The 26,153-nt window shown below is 50.6% G+C and overlaps 1 protein-coding gene across 2 annotated transcripts in view; it reads right to left on the bottom strand.

Annotated features, from left to right (window-relative positions):
* The window catches only part of PIK3CD (phosphatidylinositol-4,5-bisphosphate 3-kinase catalytic subunit delta), a 53,240-nt gene extending 27,218 nt beyond the window's left edge, over positions 1–26,022 (bottom strand). Inside the window, exons 1-3 of one of the 2 annotated variants that reach the window (XM_023515229.1) lie at positions 25,962–26,022; positions 25,169–25,329; positions 447–565 (exon numbers count right to left, since the gene is read on the bottom strand). The gene's annotated coding sequence lies outside the window, so the exon portion shown is untranslated. The remainder of the gene's footprint in view (positions 1–446; positions 566–25,168; positions 25,330–25,961) is intronic. The other variant, XM_023515230.1, reaches the window with a different exon arrangement.
* Between the last annotated feature and the right edge of the window lie 131 nt (positions 26,023–26,153).

Below are 26,153 nucleotides of genomic sequence, written 5' to 3'. Positions count from 1 at the left end.
AACTCCTGGGCTCAAGCGAGTCTCCTGCCTCAGCCTTCCAAGTAGCTGGGACCACAGGCACCCGCCACAATGCCCAGCTATTTTTTTGTTGCAGTTGTCATTGTTGTTTGGCTGGCCTGGGCTGGATTCGAACCCGCCACCTTAGGTGTATGTGGCTAGCGCGTTAGCCACTTGAGCCACAGGCACTGAGCCAACCCATGTCTTCTTTTCCCAGGTGGCAGCATCCTCTCTTGGGAAGCCGGCTGAGGTCTAGTTCACTTCTCCCTCATTCGCTTCTAACACAAATTCAGGTCATTCTCTTCCTTTCGGCAAGCTAGTCCTATGGAGAAGTCCTCCTTTGGCTAGAAGAGTCACAGCAGGTGGATTTTGTTCAAATTCTCAACCTACCTATAAAGTAGTATCTCTTCATCCTTCCCCCACATAGTTGGCCGCTCCCCCCTACCTACCTCTCTGGAATGGTCCAAGAAAGACCAGCAAAAGCTCCTCTTCCTGGCAGATTAAAGATGCTTTAGAATCAGTGAGTGTCATCCCGCCGCCGTGGACTGACTTTGAGTTCCTTATCTGTCTGGGGTGGGGGTGGGGGAGAAAAAATATAATTTAAAAAGAGAGCCTCAGAAGCCTGTACATTCTCTTACAGGACTTCAGCTCAAAAGTGACTGCTTCACCTCACTCTCCCTTTCTTTTTTGTAAACCAGCCACATTCTGCTTGATCGGCCTTTCCTGCCATCTGCGTGGATGCCACCCCCGGTTCCCTTTGGTGGTACTGAAACCAACCCCAGGAGCACGTCCGTGCTGAAGCAGGAATACACAATGACTCAGATCATTTTTAAAGCTGTTTTCTGGTTTCATTTGGTTTTTGAAAGCAAAGTAATTGATCTGAGCCAAGCCTGGGTTCGAGTCCGTTCAATAGCTGAAAAATAGGTTTGTGAACTTGAGGTCTTGAGTCCCCATGTGGCTCTGTTTTCAAGGCCCAAGGCTAAAGGGTAATTTATCCCCTTAGGCTGGAGATGAAAAGGAAGAATATGAGGGCAAGGGCTGCCCATTCACTGCCTCTACTGGTACCTTAGCAGATCCTGGAAATAATCGGACCCCAAAGAGGGAAAAGGGGCACGAGAGCCCCAGCCCAGCACGGGGACCGGATCCCTTCTCCCAATCCCAGGCACAGCTTCCTCACAGCAAGGAGACTGCCTGGAGCCCACTAGGAGGGCCAGGGAGGGCTCCTGAGGAACAGGGAACCTAAACCACTGGCTTCCCCAGGGGACAAAAAGTAGAACCTTCAGAACCCAGTGGAAAGGTGTGCACTGCGGGATCACACCGTCCCAGGACCAAACTGGAGTTCTCTGGGCCGCTGTCACCATCAGCGGAAGGATGCTCTGTGGACCTTGTGCAAAAGCCCAGGAACGTGGGTTTGGACAGTCTTCCCTCAGCACCCACAGAGAATGGCAAGGACTTCCCAAGGCCCTTCCACTAGAAAAAGGAGAGGTCAGCACCAAGAGCTAAGGAATAAATAACTTCCACTGCTGACCAATAAGGAGACTGGCCAATACTGGAATCGCCAAGACAAATAACAGCAGCCCTGGCACAGGGGAAGGAGACAGGATCACAGCGAGAGCACTTTGAAAACAAGAAAGACAAAGCAAAAAGCATGATGGAGCTGAGAAAAGAGCCAGAGAAGGTAAGGAAAGAATTAGTCCTCAGGAATTCGGGTCAGTAAATCCGGAGCCAGGACAAAATTCACAAGAGGGCGGCCGAGGAAAAGGCGCCCGCCCCCCCCACCCCCCCAGGAAGCTGGCGGGGCATCAGGATCTGGGTCTGCCGCCCTCTAGCCCCTCTGGGTTCAAGGGCAAAGCCTGGGATGGTCAGAGCGCAGGACGCTTGGTCCCGAATCCGGGGCAGGGGGAGGGGAGGACGCGCACAGTAACTGCTCCATCCCTGACAAGTAAACAGCTTGCCCCGAACAGGCGCGTCCTAGTGCGGAGCCAGCTGCAGGCCCTGCTCATCCCTCCCGGGGCTGCAGCCGAGACACCTGAGATTCCCGATCCCCGGGGGCACAAAAGGACGCGATCGGATTAAGAGACAAGAGCATCTCTCAGTCCACACCAGAGAACCACAGGTGAGCGCGACCCTCCGCCTCCACCTCCCCCAGCCCCACGCCCCGGGACCCCTGGGCTGCTCCACCGACCCCGCCCTCCCGGCCCCACGCGGACAAAAGCCCGGCGCGGGGCGGGGCGGGGCGGGGCGGCGCTCGGCGGTGGGGGGGCACTGGGTCCCCGCAGACGCCTGCACAGGTGGGCTCCGTACCGGGTGTCGGTGCCGGGGGCGGGGCCCGGCCTCCCTGGAGACGAGTGCCCAGGGGACGCAGCGGGTGGGTCCCGGAGGGACAGCCTGATGTGAGCCTCTGGGCGGCGGCGCGGAGCCCGCAGGGGTCTGAGGGCAGGCCGGCAGCGCGAGGTGCGGGTAAGCGGGGCAGCGGCGGAGGGGCGCGGCCCTGGGCGGGGCCGGGACTACGAGCTCGCGTGGGCGGACCCGGAGGGGCGGGGCGCCGGCGAGGGGCGGGGCGTGCAGGGCTGGGGCGGGGCCAGGACCGGAGGCGGGGCGGGCACCGTCGGCAAATTCTCACACCCCCGGCCAGAAGAAGAGCTGGAAAGCGGACGGCTGCGGACGCTGCAAATCCTCCCTGACCCGCGCTACTCCAGCCCCAAAGCCCGGACGCGGCAGGGCAGGATTTGGGGGGTTAGCTCCCGGAGCCTCTGAACTGCCCGGGACCCTGACGGCGCGCGCATGCTGGCCCTAGCCTAGCGGTCTTGCCGTAGGACTAACTGATAGAAAGTGCCATTTGCAAAGTGAGCGAGGCCAGTCTTCCGCCAAAGAGCTTTCGGCTCTGCACTTCCCTGAGCATCACCAGACAGGGCGGGATACCAGACCGTGTCACACACTGGGAGCCGGGGTCACCCGAGTAGTCGGTTGGCCACTCGGGCTCTGCTGCCTGTGCCCCAGCCATTGGGCCTTTCCATCCGCGGCTTTCTATCATATGGGATTTAGAAAATAAATTCCTCTCTAGGAGCTGCGTGCGCGCTGCCCAGTGGATCGCGCCTGCATCCTTGCCGCAGGCGCTCCAGAGTGCGTCCAGGCGTCCACACCATAGGTAGATGTCGTTTTTCGTCGGGTTGTAAGTGAGGAAACCGAGGCTCACGGACTCGTAACACGCTTACAGACACCCCTTCCGCACGGCCTTCTGGCGGGCTAGCCGGCTTTGGAACCAGTTTGGTGCTGAACCTACACGCTTCTTGCTCTCCAAGGGCTCATGTCCCCTTACAATGTTCTTTCGCGTCTACACCCTCAGACTTAAACTTCTACCACAATGCAGCACAGAGCGGGAAGGTGGGGAATGAGGACCAGAATCTCCCCAGGCGTGTCCCGTGGGGAAAGCGATTTGAGAAACACACCTTGGGGGATCCTAACTGCTCCTGGGGAGGCGCCCGGAACAGGGTCAGCCCAATCCAGGCCAGTGAGCGCCAGGAGCCTCCCTAGTGCACACGCAGAGGACAAGGAGAAAACTGCCAGAGTCTCCTGAGAATCTCGAAGAAGCCCCGCATGCAGGACCTGGCCGCCAGGTAATGTTCCCTAGGTCACCATTCTGTAAGCAGCCGCTGCTTCCCCCACCACCTGGCAGCCCTTCTGGGTGCCCCACGGGGGAAAGACAAGAAGGGGGCCCAGGTCGGGAGGGACTTCCCTCCCAGACCGTCCCTAGGTGTCCCACGCTCGCATACAGGTCCGTACACACACACTTTGGCCCAATTATGTAAACGGACACACGTGTTCACCCGCGCACTTCACACCCTAAACCCGGCGGCACTCACCCACCCACACAGCCGGGCTGTGGACTTTGCAGTCTCGGGAAAAGGCGGAGCCCGGGCCCCACGGAGGGAACCGCCCCCGCCGCCCTCACTGTCCCCACCTCCCCAGTCGCTACTCCCGCCCCCAGCCTGGGGAGCACATCTCAGAGGGGAGCGGTGCAGCAGCAGCCATCCCGCGGCAGCTGGGACCCCCTGACTCAGCCGGGGTGGTGAGTCAGGCCCCCCCCCGCAGCCTGCCCCGACCCGAGGGCTGGGAGGTTCCCAAGATGAGAAATAAGCCGCCACCGGAAGTCACGCCAGACCTCGGAGGGGCAGACAAGCTGGGCGGGAGGAGGAGTTCTGGGTGTGGAGGGGTGGTGTCCTTAACGGGGCCCAGCCAGAAAAGTAGAATGACCCCGCGGTCAGACTCCCGAAGAAATTTCTCCAGGAGGCAGACGAACTTCAGCGGTTCCACTATTCAGCCCCCTCGAACCGCGTGCCCCACGTGTGTCGGACCCTCCTTCCAGCGGCTCAGCCCTGCAAGGGTCTCCCTGCTCAGAAACTTGCCGCCTTCTCCAGCATGGGCTGAATGAAAGTCTCCATCAGGCTCAGGGTTCAAACTGGGGGTGTCAGGCACTGGTTTCTTGAAAGAAAAATCCAGAGTTTTTGAAATGGCAAAAGCCACAGCAAGTCACCTTTCTGTATTCTAAAGATGTCCTGGGACTGCCCTGATGGAAAACGCCTGATGTTAGTCTGGAAAAACGCAGACTAACACATTGTTTGGAGAATTAAATGAAATAGTATGGGTACATGGGCAGTCTCTAGGACAGAGCTGGGCAGGAAGACACATGGAAAACAGACAGAGAGCCATCAAGTGACTTGTCCAAGGTCACATACTATTATAGTTAGAGGTGAAGATGGGAGAAAAACCAAAGTCTGCTGATTTTTTGTTCACAGCCCGGGTACTTTAAAGTCCTTTCTGAAACCAAGTGAGGATATAAATAAATCAGCAGATAAACAAGTGAGTTTCACCACTGTTAAAAATCAGAGTAAACAGAGAAATTAGATTCAGGTCCCTGAACTGGCTACTGCCGAAAGGGCCTAGACTTTTGCTACATCCCCAAACACAAGGCAGGAAGCCAAAAGAGCCTCTGCACCCACTCATTTGAGCTCTTGTCCTGCTCAAGGAGCCCTGTAAGAGGGAAGTTTATTTGCTCCATCAGAGACTCCTTCCTCTCCTGACAATTCCAGGTCACCCCCACTGTAGTGAAATCTCGGCTTCCCACAGCTGAACACCCACATCCCAACCACACACTGCTGGAATCCTGAGTTTCTCTTTCTACTCTAATTGGCTTTCAGCATTTCTAGGTAGGGTCAGACAAGACTGGGAAAGCTAAAAGTCAGAAAAACTATGATGCCACGAACAAGAACAAACCGTAAAGGGTTTGTCTTTAATTCTATTAGGAAAAAACAAGAGAGCTCTGGGAAATAATCCTCCCCAAAGGGGAGGGAGAGTTTCCATAGTAATTAACATATCTCTCCAGCCCTTGGGTTCCCCTGATATTTTTATTCTCAAAGAGGAAGGGTAAGGAGCCTGATTACTGGAGGCCCCTGCTCTCCTGCCATCCTCCCTGACCTATTTTCATTCACCTTTGAGACTCTCACACCCAGTTAGCTCTAAAAGTGGCTCATCTGTAGTTAAAAGACAAAGTTAATTAGAATTGGGAGCTTCCCTCTTTCCTTCATCAATTCCCCAAGCATAGACCAAAAGTCTGTGTTAATTGAGGCTTCTGGAGTTTGTGACCTGGGGCAGGCACTGGGGGAGGGGGGAGAGGAAGGAAAGATGCTTGTGTTTGCATTACTCATTCTTTCATGTGTCAACCAAGAAGCATGTTGTGGTTCATGGTTGAAGGGCATCTCCCAGTGAAAGGTGGGAGCAAAGCTACACTTGGATTTGGACGCGTTTCCTAGTCTGTGGACAGGGGTGCCAGCACACCACACAGAGCCTGGACAGCAGAAGTGAGGATCACTCAGACTGCATGTAGAACGGGGCTTTCGGCTGGTACCTGCACGCAGGGGTCATCCAGTCGCACTGCCTTGGTCACTGTTTCCTATGAGTCTTTTTTTTTTTTGAGACAGAGCCTCAAGCTGTCCCCCTGGGTAGAGTGCCTGGCATCACGGCTCACAGCAACCTCCAACTCCTGGGCTCAAGTGAGTCTCCTGCCTCAGTTTCCCAAGTAGCTAGGACCACAGGCGCCCACCACAACGCCCGGCTATTTTTTGGTTGCAGCTGTCATTGTTGTTTGGCGGGCCCCGGGCTGGATTTGAACCCGCCACCTTAGGTGTATGTGGCTGGCGCCTTAGCCACTTGAGCCACAGGTGCCGAGCCCCGATGAGTGAGTCTTAAGTTACCAATTTGGGTATATGATTCTTATGGAAATGATATCTTAGACATCTTTGTACTTTTTATAGACAAAAAAGATATTCTCTGTGGAAAAGATCAATTTTGAATACTTATTGGGAGAAAACCAGAATAAGAGAATAATCAATAGGGTGTGAGTCACACATCAAAGCCACCCTGGAGTATCTGAAACCCATTTTCTAAGATAGCTTGGTGAAACCTCTAGGTGTGTTAGAGAAACTGCTAAGGGCCAGAAAATTAAAGTGAGGGCTAGAAAAAATCGTAAAAGTTGGATGCAAGTTTGAAGAAGGTAAAAAAGCATGAATCTGGCCATGTTAGACAAAATGAAACATAATCACAGACCTGCCCTGAAGGGTCAGTTACCTAAGGCAGGGTACAGGTGACCTGCCCATGCCACATAGTGAAGTACATAGCAATAAATTCCAGTTTAGTCCCTACGTGTTTTATATTTATCCTGGCAGTTTCAAAACATGACAGCAAATTTTTTAACCCTCCTCCCATTGACAGGAGGCACCTGCGTCCCCTCCTCTTCAGTCTAGGTGTGTTTGTGACTGTCTTGTCCAAGAGGATATAGCAGAAATGATGCTAAGTGACTTGAGAGGGGAGGTAATAAAAAGGTGTGCAGCTTCCTCCTTGGTCTCAGGAGCACTGGCTCTTGGAGCTCAGGGCACTGAGGCAGAGGTCTCACTGACCCCAGGCTGCCATGCTGTGATGAAACCCAGGCAAGCCAGAAAGAGAAGCCACGTGCAGGCACCCAAGTTGCCAAGAGGGAAGAAACTTCCAGGTAATTCCAGCTACCATTGTTCAAGTTATTACCAGCCCTTTGAGAATCTTCCCAGCTGACCCCAGGTATGGGAAAGCACGGCACAGCTGTCATGCTGAGCTCTAACTGAATTCCTGGCAAACTGGTTGCTTTATACCTCTAAGTTTGGGGGGATCTGTTATGTAGGCATAGATACCTGGAACTTCGATTATATCTCATTAGATCCTCAAAACAACTCCATAAGATAGTTATGATGATTATCTTCATGAGCAAACTAAGGCCAAAGATTCACCCAAAGCTACATAGGAAGCAGCAGAGCGGGAATCAGAACCCCCTTTTAAATGCCACCTAAAATTGCCATTAAGCTAAAAGGCTTGGATTTCTAATGTGTAATGCCACATGTCCAGCATAGCGAGGCCCCATCCTGCCCTTCAGGACAGTGTCATGGGTCACCCACAAAAGCTGTCTCTGATGACTTCTGTTGGATGGTGAGACCCATTACAAGGGGAATCCCACAGCATGGTGGGAAGCATCAAAGGCTCTCTATGGCTGGGATGGGTCCTGGCTCTGTTCTTTTTTTGTTCTTGTTTGTTTGTGTGTTTTGTTTTTTGAGACAGAGCCTCAAGCTGTCCCCCTGGGTAGAGTGCTGTGGCATCACAGCTCACAGCAACCTTTGAAGCTTCAATTTCTATTTTTAATGCTAATGTTAATTTTACATTCTATTCCATGATATATCCGTGTTTGTTTTTCTATAAAGAATATTTGCCCCTAATTTTTAAGTCAAATAGACATTCTGGGAAGATGTTTATGTTTTTTCTGTGGCTTCCGCTACTTCCAGCACAGAGACTCCAATCAGAGTTTGACAAATGTAGGTTAAGGCCAAAGAATACGATGGGCCAATAGACACACTGTGCCCAACACAACACTCGGCTATTTTTTGGTTGCAGCCGTCATTGTTATTTGGTGGGCCTGGGCTGGATTCAAACCCGCCACCTTAGGTGTATGTGGCTGGCGCCTTAGCCACTTGAGCCACAGGCACCAAGCCACCTGGCTCTGTTCTAGTCAACATCCTTGATAACATAAATAAAAGGAAATCCAAAAAACAGGCTGACTGATTCAACAGGAATTCAACTCAAATTCCTAAGTACCTGCAGAAGTCATCTTTAAAAATTACTCTAGCAGAAGTAGGTAACTGTTGTGGAGCCAGGTCTAAAATACTAAAGTTCCTAATCACAAATACAGAGAAGAGATTGGTCAAAGAGGCCTAATCAGAGAATGAAAGATTGTTCAGAGCTGGCCCAAAGCTGATCCAGAGGCAACACTATAGTCCTCGCAAGAACAAGCTGGCTGGGTCATTCTCCATATGAAATCAAATATCCAGTTATTTGAGCTTCTTGAGTCATCTTTGTGTAATCACATTATAGCAGGGTGGTCTGTGTGACCAAAAGGATAGAGCACAGTGATGCTATGTCACCTCTGAAATTAGGTTATGAAGGACCATGGGAGTTTCAATCTTGTGCTGTCACTTTTCTCTCTCTCACTCTCATCTCTGGCTCTCAGCGGCCATGTTGTAAGGAAACTCAAGCAGCTGTAGGAATAAGCCCCTAGGAAGAGGAACTGAGATATTTGGCCAGCAAGTCACTGATGCCTGCCAACAACACCTTGGCAGGTATCCCCAGCCCCAGACTTCTGCAACCCGGGCTGACAGCTTGACTGCAACCTTGTGAGAGACCCTGAATGAGAATCACCCAGCTGAGCTCCTCCTGAATTTCTGATCTGCAGAAATTACGAGATAATAAATGCTTATTGTCAAAGCTGCCAAGTTTGGGGAACATTTCTTACGCAGAGATAGATAATACACCACCCAGGGCTGCTGTGTCTTTGCCATGTGGCCCAGCACTGCTCCAGGCTTAGTTAGTATAGACAACCCTCCACTGTAATGGTGGAATGAGTCACCCAGAGTTTTAAAGAAACCAACGTGCTAAGGAAGGAATCCAATCACAAAAGACCACATAGCATATGATTCCATTTAGATGAAATGTCCAGTGTGGGGAAATCCACAGAAACAGAAAACAGCTTAGTCGTTGCCAGCGGCTGATCGGCTGGGGAGGAAGGGGAGTGACTGTTAATGGGATGAGATTTCTTTTTGGAGTGATGAAAGTCTTTTAAAATTGGTTAGGGTAATGGTTGCGTAACTGCAAATATGCTAAAAACCATTACATTGTGTACATGAAATGGGCTGTGTGGCATCTGACTATTATCTCAATAAAGCTTGTTATATCAAAAAATGAAGAGGAAGAAGAGAGGAGATGAAGTTACTGGGGCCTGGAAGGCTGGCCACCTGCGTGGCTGGGGAAGTAAAGGGGCTTCCTCACCCCTGGGAGAGAGGCCACAGGAGGATGTGGAGAGAGGAACAGGAGACGCAGGTGCAGTGCTCAGCACCCTCTTGGCCAAAGGCGTTTGCTCACTAATATGCCAGGGAGACCCTGCCTGGTCTCAAGCCACCTGGGGCCCAACATGATGAGTCTGGACATGGCCTGGACTCCATATCCTCTAGAGAAGATTCCACCCACTACCTCAAAAGAAGATGTGCACCCAGCTCTTGTGGCCATGCTTTGCCACATGCCCAGGACAAGGCCCTTCCTGCAGAAGGGGGGCCACAGAACCACAGGCTGTAACTGTCCCATCACTGGGCTAATTCTACAGCAGTGTCACCAAATAATGTTGGAAAGATGGTCCTTGCCAAAAGCCCCCTGAAAGGGGTGGTAGGATAAAAGGTTTTAAGTGGCTGGGGACAAATTTGTACAACATCTCACCTAAGACGTGGTCAAGATGGAAAATAGAAACAGCTTCAAAACAGTCTTTGAATAAGTTGTTGGGCAAATGTCTCTTACAGAGGCTTCAGGAGCGTCGGAATGTTTTGCCCTCTCCGGCCTTTGAAGCTGGCTTCAGAATCAATCTCAAAATGCAGAAAGCCAGAGGTCAGATAAAAACAGCCAGTGATCGGCTTATGCATGGGTTGGCCTTTGTATTCTCATGGGATGCCGAACCTACAGGCAACATTGTAAACATTAAGCCAAAGAGAGAGAGAGAGAGAGATCCTGGGAACCCTCTGGACACCTCATTCCATCAGTCATCGTCCAAATCAGTATCTCCTTGGCAGGGGCCCTCATGCCTCCTGCTTCCTGCAAGAGGCCTATATGAGGGCTGCCTGGAAAGTATCCATCCAGTCATTGGTTTTCATTTATTTCATAGTACATGAAATATGTGATTTCATGGATCCTTTCTGGGCAGCCTTTGTATGTTACAAGTGTGCCTTATACAAGAATGATGAACTGGGCTCGGTGCCTGTAGCTCAGTAGCTAGGGTACCAGCCACATATACTGGAACTGGTGGGTTCAAAAACAGCCTGGGCCTGCCAAACAACAATGACAATTACAACAACAACAACAACAAAAAATAGCCAGGCCTCATGGCGGGTGCCTGTAGTCCCAGCTACTTGGGAGGCTGAGGCAAGAGAATCGCTTAAGCCCAAGAGTTTGAGGTTGCTGTGAGCTATGATGCCATAGCACTCTACCAAGGGTGACATAATGACATTCTGTCTCAAAAAAAAAGAATGATGGACAGACCAGGCACAGTGGCTCACACCTGTTAATACTAACACTAGAGAGGTCAAGACAGGAGGGTCCCTTGAGCTCAGGAGTTTGAGACCATCTTGAGCAAGCGTGAGATCCCATCTCTATGAAAAAAATGGAAAAATTAGTCAGGTGTGGTGGTGCCCACCTATAGTCCCAGCTCCTTGGGAGGCTGAGGCAGGAGGATCAGTGGAGTATGGGAGTTTGAGGATGCTACAGACTAGGATGACACCACTGTCCTCTAGCCTGAGTAACAGAGCAAGTCCCTGTCTTAAAAAAAAAAAAAAAAAAGAAAAAAACTACAACCCACTCAAACAAAAACCCTTGGTCATCCTGCCACAAAATCAGTGAACCAATGTACACTGGTCTGTAGCAAGTGAAGAGTGAAAATAAGATGTTTAGATTTGAGGGAAAGCATTTTAATAATTCTCTACCTGAGCCAAAGTTTTAGTTACTCGGCCACCAAATCACTTACGATAAAAGGGCCCCTGTCAAACCACGCTTTTCTCAGCCCAGTGTGTCTACTGGCCCATCGTATTCTTTGGCCTTAACCTACATTTTTTCAAACTCTGATTGGAGCCTCTGTGCCGGGAGTAGCGGAAGCCACAGAAAAAACATAAACATCTTCCCAGAGTGTCTATTTGACTTAAAAATTAGGGGCAAATATTCTTTATAGAAAAACAAACACGGATATATCATGGAATAGAATGTAAAATTAACATTAGCATTAAAAATAGAAATTGAAGCTTCAAAGCAAGGTCACAGTTGGGGTGGGCTGCTGCAGGCCAGGGTTGCATATCCCAGATCTTCTGACCAGAAAAATGGTGGGAAAGTTGGAAAAGCATGGTCCACCAGGGTCGAGGGTACTACCAGCTACCCTAGGCATCACTCAGCCTAGGACCCACCACCATAAGGGCTTCCGGGCTGGCTACCTCTGAAACAACTGGCCTACTCAGGCGCTATTGTGGCTCACAGGTGAAAAGGCCAGAGTTCACTGCTGTGGCCATGGTCACATGATGGCAGACCTCACTGGTGGGCCCCTTCCAGCCCCAGCCCCATGAGCTGGGCCAGGGGATGCTCTTGCCACCACCCTGGGGAAGGAAGGAAACAGCCTGGACAAGATGTCACCTCCAACAACCATCACCCCTGGCACCCAAGCTCCTATGGCGTCACAGCTCACAGCAACTTCAAACTACTAGGCTCAAGTGATCCTCCAGCCTCAGCCTCCTGAGTAGCTGGGACTACAGGCACTCACCCCAACACTGGAATAATTTTTCTACTTTTTGTAGAGATGGAGTCTTACCCTTGCTCAGGCCGTCTTGCATGCCTGAGCTCAAGCAATCCTCCTGCCTCAGCCTCCTACAGTGCAACGATTACAGACTTGAGCCACCACACCCAGCCTTAAAACTCTGGTTTTTGACACTACCATTAAGTTCCCTTTCTGTTCATTCTCAAAATACAGTTCTGCTAGAAACAGGAAGCCATGCACATCCTAGCAAACTATCACATGTTAGATGTGCTACACTAAACTTATAATATAAATAGACCACGTTTCATCACTGATTTCCAAATGACAGCAGATGGCCTGTGTTATTCAACTATTCATCACATCTAAGAAAAAGGAAAAAGGATTCACGATCTGGGAGTCCAGCTCCTGGACTTGTGGACCCACCAGGAGCAGATGTGGTCTGGGACCTCAGCCCTTCCTTGGCTCTGAAATGTTTCTAATGCAATTTTTTGAGAAGGATGAGTAAGAAGGAAAAGTTGAGAGTCTTGGGTATTTCCCCCCCAGAAGAAACTTCTCATGAAGCAGTTTGAGACCAAGATCCTGGTTTTATTAACTTCCTGCTCCACAGCAGGTCAGCAGAGCAGGTCAGCAGAGACCAGGAGAATGCATGCCTTGTGCACACTCAGCTAGACTCTTCACACCCTCCCTGCAGGCTGTCTGAGGACCATGTGAGATGACAGCAGGAGCCACTTTCCTCTAAAGGGCATTAAGGGCAGGCATCATGGGCAGCAACCCAAGCTGGTGCCAAAGCCCCATATCCTGCCTCCTGAGATGCCTGAGGCAGCCAGAGAGCCACCTCAGTTTCCCTAACAGCATGAAGGAGCACCTGGATGTGAATAGTGAAATAGTCACCAAGAATTCTTGACTTGGCCGAGCACGGTGGCTCACATCTGTAATCTTAGCACTCTGGGAGGTCAAGTCAGGTGGATCACTTCAGCTCAGGAGTTTGAGACCAGCCTGAGCAAGAACAAGACCCTGTCTCTACTAAAAAATAGAAAAATTAGCCAGGTGTTATGGTGGCCTATAGTCCCAGCTACTCAGGAGGCTGAGGCAAGAGGATTGCTCAAGCCCAAGAGTTTGAGGTTGCCACGGCACTCTACCCAGGGCAAAAGAGTGAGACTCTCACCCCCCAACTCCCCCCCAAAAAACAAAAAAGAAAACAGAAAAAGAATTCTAGACTTGGAAAAAAAAACCTGATTAAGTCTATATCCCCTGTTTTCACGTTGCAGAGGCTACAGAACCACAGGGACCCAGGTTCCTGCAGAAACGGCCCCATCAGCCCTGCCCCATCTGTTCCATGAGGTTCATTTGCTTATCCTAGGGAGGCTCACCCCCAAATCCAGCAAGCCAGCCAAGGACTCAGTCCATTGGGACTGAGAGCAGTTGTCAGCTCCCTTCTAGGACCATCTTCCCCTATGGCAGAAAAATCAGTCAGTGCAAGATTGAAACAAGATGACTCCTGAGAGTGAATGGAGCCCTATTATCTTACATTAAAATAATGGTAACAACGGTGACAGGAAAGACCAAAATAGATGCCCTATAGGAACTAAGATGGATCTACTGTCAAGAAAACAAAAGTTACCTACAGGCCGAGGGTTCAGGGCCCAGCTGGCATGGCAAATTTCTAAATTCCTACAGCTACAAGAGAAACCACACTCCTACTAAACTTAGACTATCAGGGAAATTATCGGACCCCTCCTAACTCTGATTTACAACCCAGAGCACTACAACTCTGATAGGGCAGAGGACTGGCCTTACATTCTTTTCTGATAAGCGACTGCAGGCAGTATGCCAGGTTCAGACAACTTATAGAGACTGCATGTAACTATCTTCATGTCCTACAGCTCAGCATTTTTTTTTTTAATGAGTGAGATAGGGTCTCACTCTTGCTCAGGCTGAACTCCTGACCTCAAGTGATCCTGCTGCCTCAGCCTTCAGTGCTAGGATTACAGGCATGAGCTATGGCACCGAGCCTATAGTTGTGATTTAAAGACCCAATTTCCACCTCATTTTATTTTATTTTATTTTATTTTTTGAGACAGAGCCTCAAGCTATCCCCCTGGGTAGAGTGCCGTGGCATCACAGCTCACAGCAACCTCCAACTCCTGGGCTCAAGTGAGTCTACTGCCTTAGACTCCCAAGTAGCTGGGACCACAGGCGCCCGCCACAACGCCCGGCTATTTTTTGGTTGCAGCTGTCATTGTTTTTTGGCGGGCCCGGGTTGGATTCAAACCCACCACCTTAGGTGTATGTGGCTGGCGCCTTAGCCACTTGAGCCACAGGCGCTGAGCCTTCCACCTCATTTTAATGCTAAACCAGTCCCCTCAAAGTGCATGTGGGATGTATGTTACACACATGCATGTATGTTTACTCGTTGCCCATGTATTCAATCCCCTCATAAATATGTATAGCTTTCCCTCCCCAAACCTGGTGAATATGCTTGACTTTATTAGGTAATACAGATAGACCCTGTGAGGCATAAAACCCAATCTGCCCTTTCCCTCTTTAAAGAGAGAGCACCTTTGGTCCAAGATGGACTGGAGAATATGTCTTCCCAGTTTGCAAACTCAAATCATAATAATGCTCTCCTTTCTACTGCTGAGCCATCCTCACTGTCTTTTTTTTTTTGAGACAGAGTCTCACTATGTCACCCTCAGTAGATGCTATGGTGTCACAGCTCGCAGCAACTTCCAACTCTTGGGCTTAAGCAATTCTCTTGCCTCAGCCTCCCGAGTAGCTGGGACTACAGGTACCCACCACAACACCCGCCTATTTTTTGGTTGTAGTTGTCGTTGTTTGGCAGGCCCAGGCTGGATTTGAACCTGCCAGCTCTGGTGTATGTGGCTGGCGCCCTAGCTGCTGAGCTACAGGTGCCAAGCCCCTCATGGTCTTTTGATGAAACAAGAAGAATAGCTATTTATAGAGTATCAACCATGTGCTAAGTCATGTTCCTATCAAATTTATCTCATTTAAGCCTTTAGACAAACCTAGGAATGGTCCCATTAAGCTTTATTTTAGGCTTGGCGCCTGTGGCTCAAGTGGCTAAGGCGCCAGCCACGTATACCCAAGGTGGCGGGTTCAAATCCAGCCCGGGGCCACCAAACAACAATGACGGCTGCAACCAAATAAAAAAAAATAGCCTGGCGTTGTGGCGGGCACCTGTGATCCCAGCTACTTGGGAGGCTGAGGCAGGAGACTCGCTTGAGCCCAGGAGTGGGAGGTTGCTGTGAGCTGAGATGCCACGGCACTCTACCCAGGGGGACAGCTTGAGGCTCCTGTCTCAAAAAAAAAAAAAAAAAGCTTTATTTTACAGAAAAGGAAATGGAGGATCAGAGAAGTTAAGTAATCTACTCAAGGTCACATAGCTGGGAAGCGGGAGGGTTATGGCTTGAATCTGAATCCATCCAACTCCAGAGTTCAAAGTTTTTAGTTTGTTTGTTTTGAGACAGAGTTTCACTTATTAATCCTCAGTAGAGTGCTGTGAGCAGCTCACAGCAACCTCCAGCTCCTTGGGCTTAGACGCCCGGCTATTTTTGTTGTTGTTGTTGCAGTTTGGCCAGGGCTGGGTTTGAACCCACCACCCTCGGTATATGGGGCCGGCGCCCTACTCCTTGAGCCACAGGTGCTGCCCTAGAGTTCAAGGTTTTAATGGGCATATCATGAATTTTAGTTAGAGATGTATCCAATTCCTGGAGAGTTGGTTCACCAGATACCTAAGGAAATGCAAGGCTCACCCGATACAGCGAGCAAACAGAATGAACGCTATCTAAATTCGTTAGTGATGAAATATGTTTTAAGTAACTACCTGTTGGACTATTAGCAAACTATTTCTTTTCAGTCATTCAATTCTGATAAGGATGATGTGAACTAGGCTAGGCATGGTGGTTCAAGCCTGTAATCCTAGCACTTTGGGAGACCAACACAGGAGCATTGATGAAAACCAGGAGTTTGAGACCAGCCTGAACAACAGCACCCTGGTCTTAACAAAAAAAATGAGAAATGGACGTGAACACCAAATACATATTTCACACACACGAAAAGAACAAACACCTATTTCACAATATCACAGTGTCCTTAAGGAGGGACACCATCATTTTCTCAAGCAGACTCCACTGAGGGACAGTTGTGTTGCTTACACTCACACACACACCACTGCCCCTCTCAAAATACCGTGAATTGATATATTTTGGCAAATGGCTTTTCCTATAGTCAAGGATTATTGTATCAAAGGCATTCAACATGTTTATGGCTCTTGGAGATGAATGGTTTTCCACAAAGACTAGACCAAAAGCCATTTTTCTAAGTGGAATATAATAGTTTCACAACATCCTTTTTTCTCTTTTGAGACAGGCTTTCGCTCCATTGCCCAGGATAGAGTTCAGGGGCATCGTCATACCTCACAGCAACCTCAGACTCCTGGGCTCAAGTGATCCTCCCGCCTCAGCCTCCCGTCTAGCTGGGACTATAGGCACGCACTACCATGCCTGGCTAATCTTTTTATTGTTTTAGACATGGAGTCTTCCTATACTGCTCAGGCTGGTATCCAACTCCTGAGCTCAAGCAATCCTCCCACCTGGGCTTCCCAAAGTGCTAGGATTATAGGCATGAGCCAGCAGACCTGGCCTGGAGAAATCTTAAAGGGTAAAAAGATACAAGGAGCAAACTGATCTGAATCTGCAAAGACAGACACATGCGCAAGGCTTCCTTTGCTTAACCCCTGCCAGGGACCCAAAAAGCCTTATTTACACAGTGGGTAAAATGGTCAGGGGCGGTCCTGGAACTCCTGAATACAGCAGTCCAGGCACTGTGGCACCAAGATGCACTGGGGAAGCCCTGACCCCGGCTGCAGTTCCACTGAGAGAACATGTGAATGGTAAGGGCCAATCCGATTATCAAAGTTGGAATGTTTAAGCAGGCTGATGCAAAGAAGTTGTGTTTCCTTTACTTAAGCGTTTTGTGAGAATGGCTATTCTGTCTGGCTACGGAAACTTCCCCACCTAGTACTAGAAAACACAGAACATGTAGATTTGGGTGATGCCCAAGAAATGGGGATGGTAGCACCCAGAAGAGTTCCATAATAAAACAGAAATCGTTCATATGGCACCTTGCTACTTGGGGAAGGCAAGGGAGCCTCTCCCTCCTGGGACTGACCCTGCGGCTGTGCAGAGCTGCTGGGTCTCATAAGGCTCTCTAAATAGCTCTAGACAGACCAGCCAAGAGCTGGTGGGTTTATGGATGGTAGGTCAAGGTGCACGGATAGCACCCTATTTGAAAGGATGCTACTCTGATCAAAGACGGTAAGAACACATCAGCTTGGTGGGCTGAACTGCAGGCTGTTTTCCCAACAGTGACTGAACAATAGCAAAAGCTCCTGCTTGGGTCTTTAGTGACTAAAGGGCAGTGGCCAGTGGCCAGTGGCCACTGGCCAGGCCATACATTCAGGCAGAGGGCAGTGCACATCTGGGTTATTAAAGGGACACCCCTGTGGAAAATTGAGGGGTGCATTAATACCCATCATGACACATCCCATCTGATAGACGTGCCGATGCCCGTCAGAGGAACTGCCTTCTCGGTGTGGAAGGTGAGTGGAATAACAAGCAGATATCTCTGGGTGCTCCCTTGTGGTGACCACCTGGGTCAAGAAATGAGATGTGGGACACTGCAGCCCTGCAGAGACGGGCTGGATGTAGACATGTCCCTTTCGCACTCGGCACACAGTGCCACTAAGAATCATTCTGTCTGCCAGCAACAGAGGCAGAGCCTGCCATCGGCTAGAGGGCGGGTTCCCTGGGGGACGCCCTGAAAGAGCTGGCAAGTCAGACTGATGCCAGCAGCCCTGGGACTACAAATGGGTCCTTATGGGAATTGACAGTGACCCTGGACTGGGCTTTGCTTATTCTGTAGAAGATGCCAATGCTCCAAGTGCCATTAAAAAAAAAAAAAAGAAGAAGGGGGCTGGGTATGGTGGCTCACACCTGTAATCCCAGCACTTTGGGAGGCCAAGGTGGGTGGATCACCTGAGCTCATAGGTTCGAGACCAACCTGAGCCAGGGCAAGACCCCATCTCTAAAAATAGCCAGACACTGTGCAGGCACCTATAGTCCCAGCTACTTGAGAGACTGAGGGAAGAGAATCACTTGACCCCAAGAGTCTGAGGTTGCTGTGAGCTGTGATCCCAGGGCGCTCTACCAGGGGGTGACAAAGTGAGACTCTGTCTCCAAACAAAAAAAAGAAGGGAAGAATTGCCTAGATTTGGATGACTACCCGCCCGCCATTTCTTCAGACAAAGCAGAGAATGCCCTGTGTAGATAGATGGGAGTGTCAACAGAGGCCAGAGAGAGAGGGCCTCCTCCAAGCAACACTTGGACAGGGAAGGGGAATCAGCAACTGAAGGAGTGGGTGTATAAGATGGGGGGATGGGGCATGAAGGGTGGCTCCACACCTCCATACTCAGGACAGGCGGCACTGAAGGAGGGTCCCCACCAGATTTCTGGTTCCCTAGTGGGTCTGAGCAAGAGGGGTGGGGAAAGATGGGTCTGAGGACCCTGGAATAACCACTTCGATGTTAATGTTTTCTTTCTTTCCTTTCTTTCTTTTTTTAAATTTAAGATAGCATCTTGGCCAGGTGTGGTGACTCACGCTTGTAATCCCAGCACTCTGAGAGGCCGAGGCGGGTGGATTGCCTGAGCTCATGAGTTGGAGACCAGCCTGAGCAAGAGCGAGACCCCATCTCTACAAGTAGCCGGGCGTTGTGGAAGGCGCCTATAGTCTCAGCTTCTTGGGAGGCTGAGGCAACAGAATTGCTTGAGCCCAAGAATTTGAGATTGTTGTGAGCTATGATGCATGGCACTCTACCCAGGGTGACAAAGTGAGACTGTGTCTCAAAAACTCCCCCAAAGACAGGGTCTTGCTCTGTCACCCTAGCTAGAGTGCAGTGGCATCATCGTAGCTCACTGCAACCTCAGACTCCTGAGCTCAGGCAATCCTCCTGCCTCCCAAGTAGCTGGGACTACAGCCACGCACCACCACACTCAGCAACTGTAATCGTTTTTTCTTCCCTACCTCACCTTATTGATGCTTCTATGGCCACTAAAAAAGGATGCCTAGGGAATGAAGCAACATGGAAAATTGCTAATGAGCCAAGGTTAAGTGGGGAAAAAAGCAAACTACAGAAGCACATGTCTAACTCCTCAAAAAAGTGAAATATGGAATTACCACAGGATCCAGCAATTAGTGTACATACACAAAAGAACTGACAGCAGGGACTTCTACAGATCTTTGCACACCCATATTCATAGCAGCATTGTTCACAAGTGCCCAAAGGTGGAAGCCACCCGGGTGTCTACCCACAGATGGATGAATGAATGGAACATGGTCTATACACAATGGAATACTCAGCCTTAAAAACAAAGGAGATTCTGATGCACGCCCCCACCTGGATGGACCTCCCAGACATTGTGTAAATTAGGGAAGCCACTTATGAAAAGACAAACATTATAGGATTCCACTTTTGTGAGGTACCTCAAGTTGTCAAATTTATGGAGACAGAAAGTAGAATGGCTGCCAGGGGCTGGAGGGATGGGGAGAAGGGGAGTTACTGCTTAATGGGTAAAGAATTTCAATTTTGCAACATAAAAAAAATAGTTCTGGGTGATGGTTGCACAATAGCACACGTGTGCTAAATCCCACAGAAATGTACTCTTAAAAATGCTTAAAATGGTGTAGTTTAGATTATGAATATTTTATAATTCAAACATAAAAATTAAGATTAAAAAGTACATGCAGGTTCAGCACCCCGTAGCTCAGTGGGTAGGGCGCCAGCCACATACACCAAGGCTGGTGGGTTCGAGGCCAGCCTGCTAAATAATAATGACAACTGCAACACAAAAATAGCCGGGCACCTGTGGTCCCAGTTACTCAGGAGGCTGAGGCAAGAGAATCACTTAAGCCCAAGAGTTTGAGGTTTCTGTGAGCTGTGATGCCACAACATTCTACTGAGGGCAACATAGTGAGACTCTGTCTCAAAAAAAAAAATCAGCTATAAGGAAAGTGGTTAGCTAAAAAAAAAAAAAAAAAGCACATGCAGTTAAATTAAATTTACAATTAAATTAAAATGTTAATTGCAATTACATTAAATTAAATTACTAATTACATCAAAATGTATTGGGGAAAAAAATGAAGGGAAAGGGTACCCAAATGGGTAGCTGCTGGGTTGGGATAGCAGGATGGTAATAGACAGCTTGTGGATTACAATCTGGCAGTGTGGGCTCGGCGCCTGTGGCTCAAGCGGCTAAGGCGCCAGCCACATACGCCTGGGCTGGAAGGTTCAAATCCAGCCTAGGCCCGCCAAACAACAATGACGGCTGCAACCAAAAATAGCCAGGCATTGTGGTGGGCGCCTGTAATCCCAGTTACTTGGGAGGCAGAGGTATGAGACTCACTTGAACCCAGGAGTTGGAGGTTGCTGTGAGCTATGATGCTACAGCACTCTACCCAGGGTGACAGCTTGAGACTCTGTCTCAAAAAAAAAAACACAAAAACAACCTGGTAGTGTGGGTTGCTGTGGGCCTGGCATCTACTGAGGGCAGTGTGTGAGACCCTAAAGGCTAACAGGTAGGCATTGCTACTCTGATGCTACAACCAACAGACGGCTCTCAGGCTCTGAGGGGTTAAGCAATTTGCCCCAGGTCACCCAGAAGAAAAAAGTGGCTGAGATTAAAAATCAGCTCCCCTGGGCTCCACTAGAAGTCCCTCCAGGACCACCCCCTGACCCTGCCCCACCCTCACCCAGATACAAGTGACTTTCCAGAGCGTCAATAATGAAGCTACTACGATTTTTGCTTCCTTCTTAATGAGAAAGTACTCCTCCCAGATTTCACAACTAGTGATGCAAAAGGCAGCAATGCCCCCCACTGTGGCTGAGGCCTCTGCCAAAGAGCCCTGGAGCCCCCTCAGGCCAACTGGACTCCCTATGTCCTCACTTACCCTTGCTACAAACCTCAGTAATGGGAGGTCCCCCAAACCCCTCTGTGCACCACCAGCTGAGCCCTGCCCCCACCTCTCCTGAAGGCTGATCAGCAGAAGAAAGTTCAGACTGTGAGGGGGGTGGCCCAAGTTAAGGGGGGGGGAGCATGGGTTGTGTTGTTCAAGAAAGAGGAGTTGGGGGAGGGAGAGAAAAGGAGGAGAAGCAGGAGGGAGCTCCAGAAGTTTTCCTTTCTGCTACTGGGCCCCCAGGAGTTGGGGGGAGGGTGAGTGGAGGGGGCTCCCAGGCAGGGGTAGTGGACCTGTGACCTCAAGGACACATGTGGTCCTCCAGACCTCAAGTGGGGCTCCTTGATCAAATCCAAACTTCATATAATGAATGCCTTTATTAAAAAGATTTGCTTTGCAGGGCGGTGCCTATGGCTCAGTGAGTAGGACGCCGGCCACATATACCGAGGGTGGCAGGTTCAAACCCCGCCCCGGCCAAACTGCAACAAAAAATAGCCGGGCGTTGTGGTGGACACCTGTAGTCCCAGCTACTTGGGAGGCTGAGGCAGGAGAATAGCCTAAGCCCAGGAGTTGGAGGTTGCTATGAGCAGTGACTCCACAGCACTCTACCAAGGCCAATAAAGTGAGACTCTGTCTCTTAAAAAAAAAATTGTTCTGCAAATATTTGATTCTACTTCTATTACTTAAAATATATTACTTTCTCTGGAAAAAAAATGATTGGTTCTGTAAAATTTTGGATTTAGTCAAAGGGCTGCCCGCACTCAAGGATCCAGAAGGCCACGTATGGCCCCAAGGCTGCAGATTCCCTCCCATCCCTGCAGGAACATGGAGACATGGTGTAGCAGAGGCCACAGACATCCCTGCTAAGTTCACTCAGGGGAAAGTGGCAGAACAGGGTGGGTTCCCTGCACAGCTAGGGGCAGCACTCAATCCCATGCTCGGAAAATACAAACAAAAACACATTCCCGTCCACCTGTACAGAATGGTGACCCCCCCCCCAAAGAGAGGCCTGTGTCTTAACCCCCAAGATCTGTGCATTATTTGGAAAAATAATTATGTGGAAAAAGGTTCTTTATAGACATAAGGAAGGATCTGGAGATGATTTCATCCTGGACTGTCCGAGTAAATCCAATGACAGCGTCTTTCCAAGAGACAGAAGAGAAGGCAGTGGCACCAGGGAGAGGGCCACCTGAAGACAGAGGCAGAGACCAGAGTGATGGAGTGATGCAGCCATAACAGCCACCAGAAACTGAAGAGCAGAGGGAGGATTCTCCCCTGCAGTCCCCGGAGGGAATGAGGCCTTGAGGACACCTTGATTTTGAATTTCTGGCCTCTAGAACTGAGAGAATAAATTTCTGTTGTTTTTAGTGACGGGTCTCATTGTGTTGCCTTGGCTGGAGTGCGGTGGCACCGCTGATTAGCTGGGGAGTTTTGACCATTTCTGACCCAGGCGGATTTCTCCCCTTCTTAGGCAGCAGGGTGGTCTTCTGTCACCACATTGATGCTGAACTTATCGAAGACACATGAGCGGCATAGCCCGCTGCAGCCCAGAACTGCACTGTGCCTGGCACTGCTGTTGTTTTAAGCCACAAAGCTTGTGGTCATTTGTCCCAGCAGCCACAGGAAGCCAATCCATGTTGAGCATCGGAAATCATTTCGAAACAAAATCATCTTGAAATATTGCAGAACCTGAAACTTTCTGAGCATCAACACGAGGCTCAAAGGAAATGCTCCCCGAAGCATTTCCGATTTCAGATTTTTGGACTTGGGATGCTCAACCAGTGAGGATATAATGCAAATATTCCAAAATCCAAAACCTTTTCTGGTCCCAAGGAACAGGTTGAGCACCCTCCAGGATGCAAACCCCAAGCAGGTCCAACCCGTTCTGCAGCTTCTCTGCCCCCACTCCGGGCACTTTCTCTAAGTGGAAGCAATTTCCCCCAGTGAGTGAAGCAAGCTAACTGAAACACCACTTGCGAAGTGCCACACCCATCCTCACTCCAATCACTCTCTCTCCCTGTGCTCAGAAAGTAGGGGCCCTTGGAAGGCACACATTTCTAGAAGCCCTGACCCTTGTCAGAGGTGGGGAGGCTGTCACTTCTGGAGAGGCGAGGTAGGGGGCAATGGGGGGAGCTCTTATGCACACCCAGATGGCAAGCCCAGCTGTAGGGGAAATTTCACAGACCCCAGAGACTGTGCTGGCCCTCAGGGAGCAGACAGTGGCCTGTATTGTGGTATGACCCCTAGTGAGCCGTAGTGTTTTGCCTGCAAACGAAACAGGAGTGTGGAGGGAGGTTCCCAGGTTTTTTCTTTTTTTCCATCTTGCAACTGGCATTTCTGATATGATTGTGGGGGATTTCCACCAACCAAATTAAAGACAATTCAATTTTAGTATTAACTGCAAGGAGAGAGGTGGAGTTTTGCTAACTTTGCTATTTATGAAACACTTAACATTTCCCTCCCTCCAAACAGCCCAGGTTCTACCATGTGCAAGCGGACAGGGCTCTAGTTCCTTCGACTCTCCTGGAGCCCTGGCTCCTTGGACCATCCCTGACAACAGCTTTGCTGGGAAACACATTTGTCCCCTGTGGAGTGGCTGAAGCCTCACTCAAGGCTGAAAGAGCTTTTCAAAGGTCCCATGTTAAGGGAACATTTGCTGGGGCCCCAAACCTCACCATCAGACCCACAGAAGCAGCTGGTCTCTGGAGGGAGGTAACTGCTCTCTAAACAAAAATGGTTTTGAAAAATAAGGCAGCCAAAGGGGAATTGCTTCATAAGCCGCACATTCACTTCTCCCTTTAACTGTGCAATTCTAGAAAAACAAGGTGAAGCAGGAACTGCCCCCCTGCCCCCCCATCCCACCCAGTTGGACTCCCTCCCTCTTGGTGCAAAAGCTAATTGACTCCTGAGGCTAGTCTCTAATCACTCTCTTAGCACAGCCCCTAGTTCCCAGGGGATCTCAGGAGCTACTACACTTAGAAAAGCAGAGGAGATAGAGACCGTGGTGCAGTTCGAGGACACAGTGGTGGCAGGTACAGAGACGGCACAAACACCAAACACCGCTTGTCCTGATACAAGAGTCAATCAGCATGGCCTGAGCCCATCAGGGCACTCACTCTAATTCCAGAAACATCTGTGTTGGCAGTGTAGCCAATACAGTTTCCGCACGTGGGGTAGTGGCTCAGAAGGAGGTGAGCTTCTCTAGAGGGAGCAACTGGGTTTTAAGTGCTTCTCCCCAGTGCTCTCCAGGGTGTGTTCCATCACTCAGAGGAGCTGGTAAAAGCACCAAGGGAGAATCACCCCAGGAGGCCCCAGGCAGTCCCCTCTACCAGCCCTGAGGGCTGGAATCCTGACATCAAGAAATCAAAACTCCAGCAGGCCACAGGAATGCTAAGAGTTTGACAGTTTTTACTTTGTAGAGAGCTGCAGCGAAAGCTCTCTCTCTATCTCCCTGTGTTTGGCAGCAGGACCATCCAGCAGAAGCTTCCTTCCCACTTATCACATCAATCAAACCCTAGGGGGTTAATGGCAATAGCTGAATTTGCAGAGGAGTGTCAAGGGTACCCCAGAGCCTGCATCCCTGAAAGGACACCCCCAAGCCTCCCCATCCCCTCACCAAGAGAACTGTCAGGATGTTCTCTGCAGTGGGCAAGTGCTTCCAGCACCTCAAAGAGCCAGGCTTGTAAATGGTGGGGGTGGGTGTGATATTTAACTTTTCCGAGCCTTAGTTTCCTTAACTAAAATGAAGACAACATCCCTTAGCTCAAACAGTTGCTCAACGGAAAACGCAGAAGTTAAAAAAACGATCAATTCTATGGAGAAAAAAGTCCCTATGCTTCCATTCAATTAAAAGATCACCTGGCACTAACAAGCGCCCCGGCAGTGTCCAACTCTCCCGGAAGACAGCAGCAGTGAATTCTCGGTTTCAAAGTCCCTTTGGATCAGTTCCCTTTGGAAAACTTTGAGAGAGGAAAAGTACTCTCCACCCTGAAGGCACACCTGCTACCCACATACACACGCACAACTTCACCCAATGTCTCAGAGGTGCAATTCAGGACCTCCAGGGCCCTCCTTCCAGAGAGCACCTGAACCACGCATGAGAAGGCTGCTCAATCAGCCCGACGCCCCACGCAAGAACTGGGCAGATCTCAAGGGTTCCGCCCCAGGGCGCCCCCAGTCCCGGACCCGAGAAATCCATCCCTATTCTCTGCACCACCCCCATCCCCAACGCACTTTTCGGGGTCTCCCATCGGGCTTTGTTCGACTCTTTGAACCCCTCACGTACTCGCCAGGGCAGAGCGCGGTTGGCTGAGCAGTGGTCCCATTCTGGTGCCCAGGAAAGGTCTTCTCAGCTCCCCTCTCCTCGATCTCAAGGAAGGAGGTGCAGAGGAAGCCTAAATAAAAACAGGAAACTCAATTAAAAAAAAAAAAGCCTCATTCAGGCTAAATTTCGGGTAAGAGTATTTAAAAAAAAAAAAAAGGTCCGGAAATGCAAAGCTGGAGGCGGTTTTGCCGCTGTAACCCGGGCTCAGCCGCAGATCCGGGGGCGATCTCGCCTGCGCCGCTGTAGTCCACCGGGCAAGCGGCGCGGGCAGCCTGGGCGCGGGCGGGGGTGGCACGTTCCCGCGCGGGGAGGGAGCGCACGGAAACTTCGCGCCCCGCTCGCTGGGCTGGGGAGGGCGCGCGGGGCCGGGGCGCCGGCGAGCTGTGCGCGGCTCTCTCCCCGCGCTCGGCGGGCGCCGCCAGCAGGAGCGAAGCAGGGACCCCGGAGCCGTGCAGCTTGCCCACGCTGGGAGCGCTCCCCGTTGTCTGGCGCAGGCCGGCTCGGCAAGGCGCACGGTGCCAGCGCGGGGAGCCGCGCGTCCCTCTCGGCGGGCCCCGGCCCGGAGCTCAGTCTGGGCGATGCAGCCCCGGGGGCGCCCATTCCTGGCTCGCTAGACGCGTTACCAGGGCGCGCCGGAGAGACGCCGGCTTCCAGCATGGTGCGGCTCCCAAAGAGTCTAACACCGGTTCTCTCCCCTCTTACCGGTCCCGGAGCAGCTGGCGGCGGCTGGGCGGCTCTGCCCGCGGCCAGTCGGAGCGAGGGCGCTGGGCACCAGTGAGCCCCGACAGACGGAGGCGGGGCGCAGCGGGGCGCTCCGCCCGCTGACAGCCCGCACGCTCCACTTCCCACTTTGTTTCCTTTCGACTTGCAACAGGAAAAACAACAGGTCCCCCC

The sequence above is a fragment of the Otolemur garnettii genome, unplaced genomic scaffold (assembly GCF_000181295.1).
Source record: "Otolemur garnettii isolate 467f Iridium unplaced genomic scaffold, OtoGar3 scaffold00067, whole genome shotgun sequence".
In the NCBI taxonomy this organism is placed as follows: domain Eukaryota; kingdom Metazoa; phylum Chordata; class Mammalia; order Primates; family Galagidae; genus Otolemur; species Otolemur garnettii.
The sequence above is the reverse complement of the archived record's forward strand: the minus strand, read 5'-3'. Positions and strand labels throughout refer to the sequence as shown.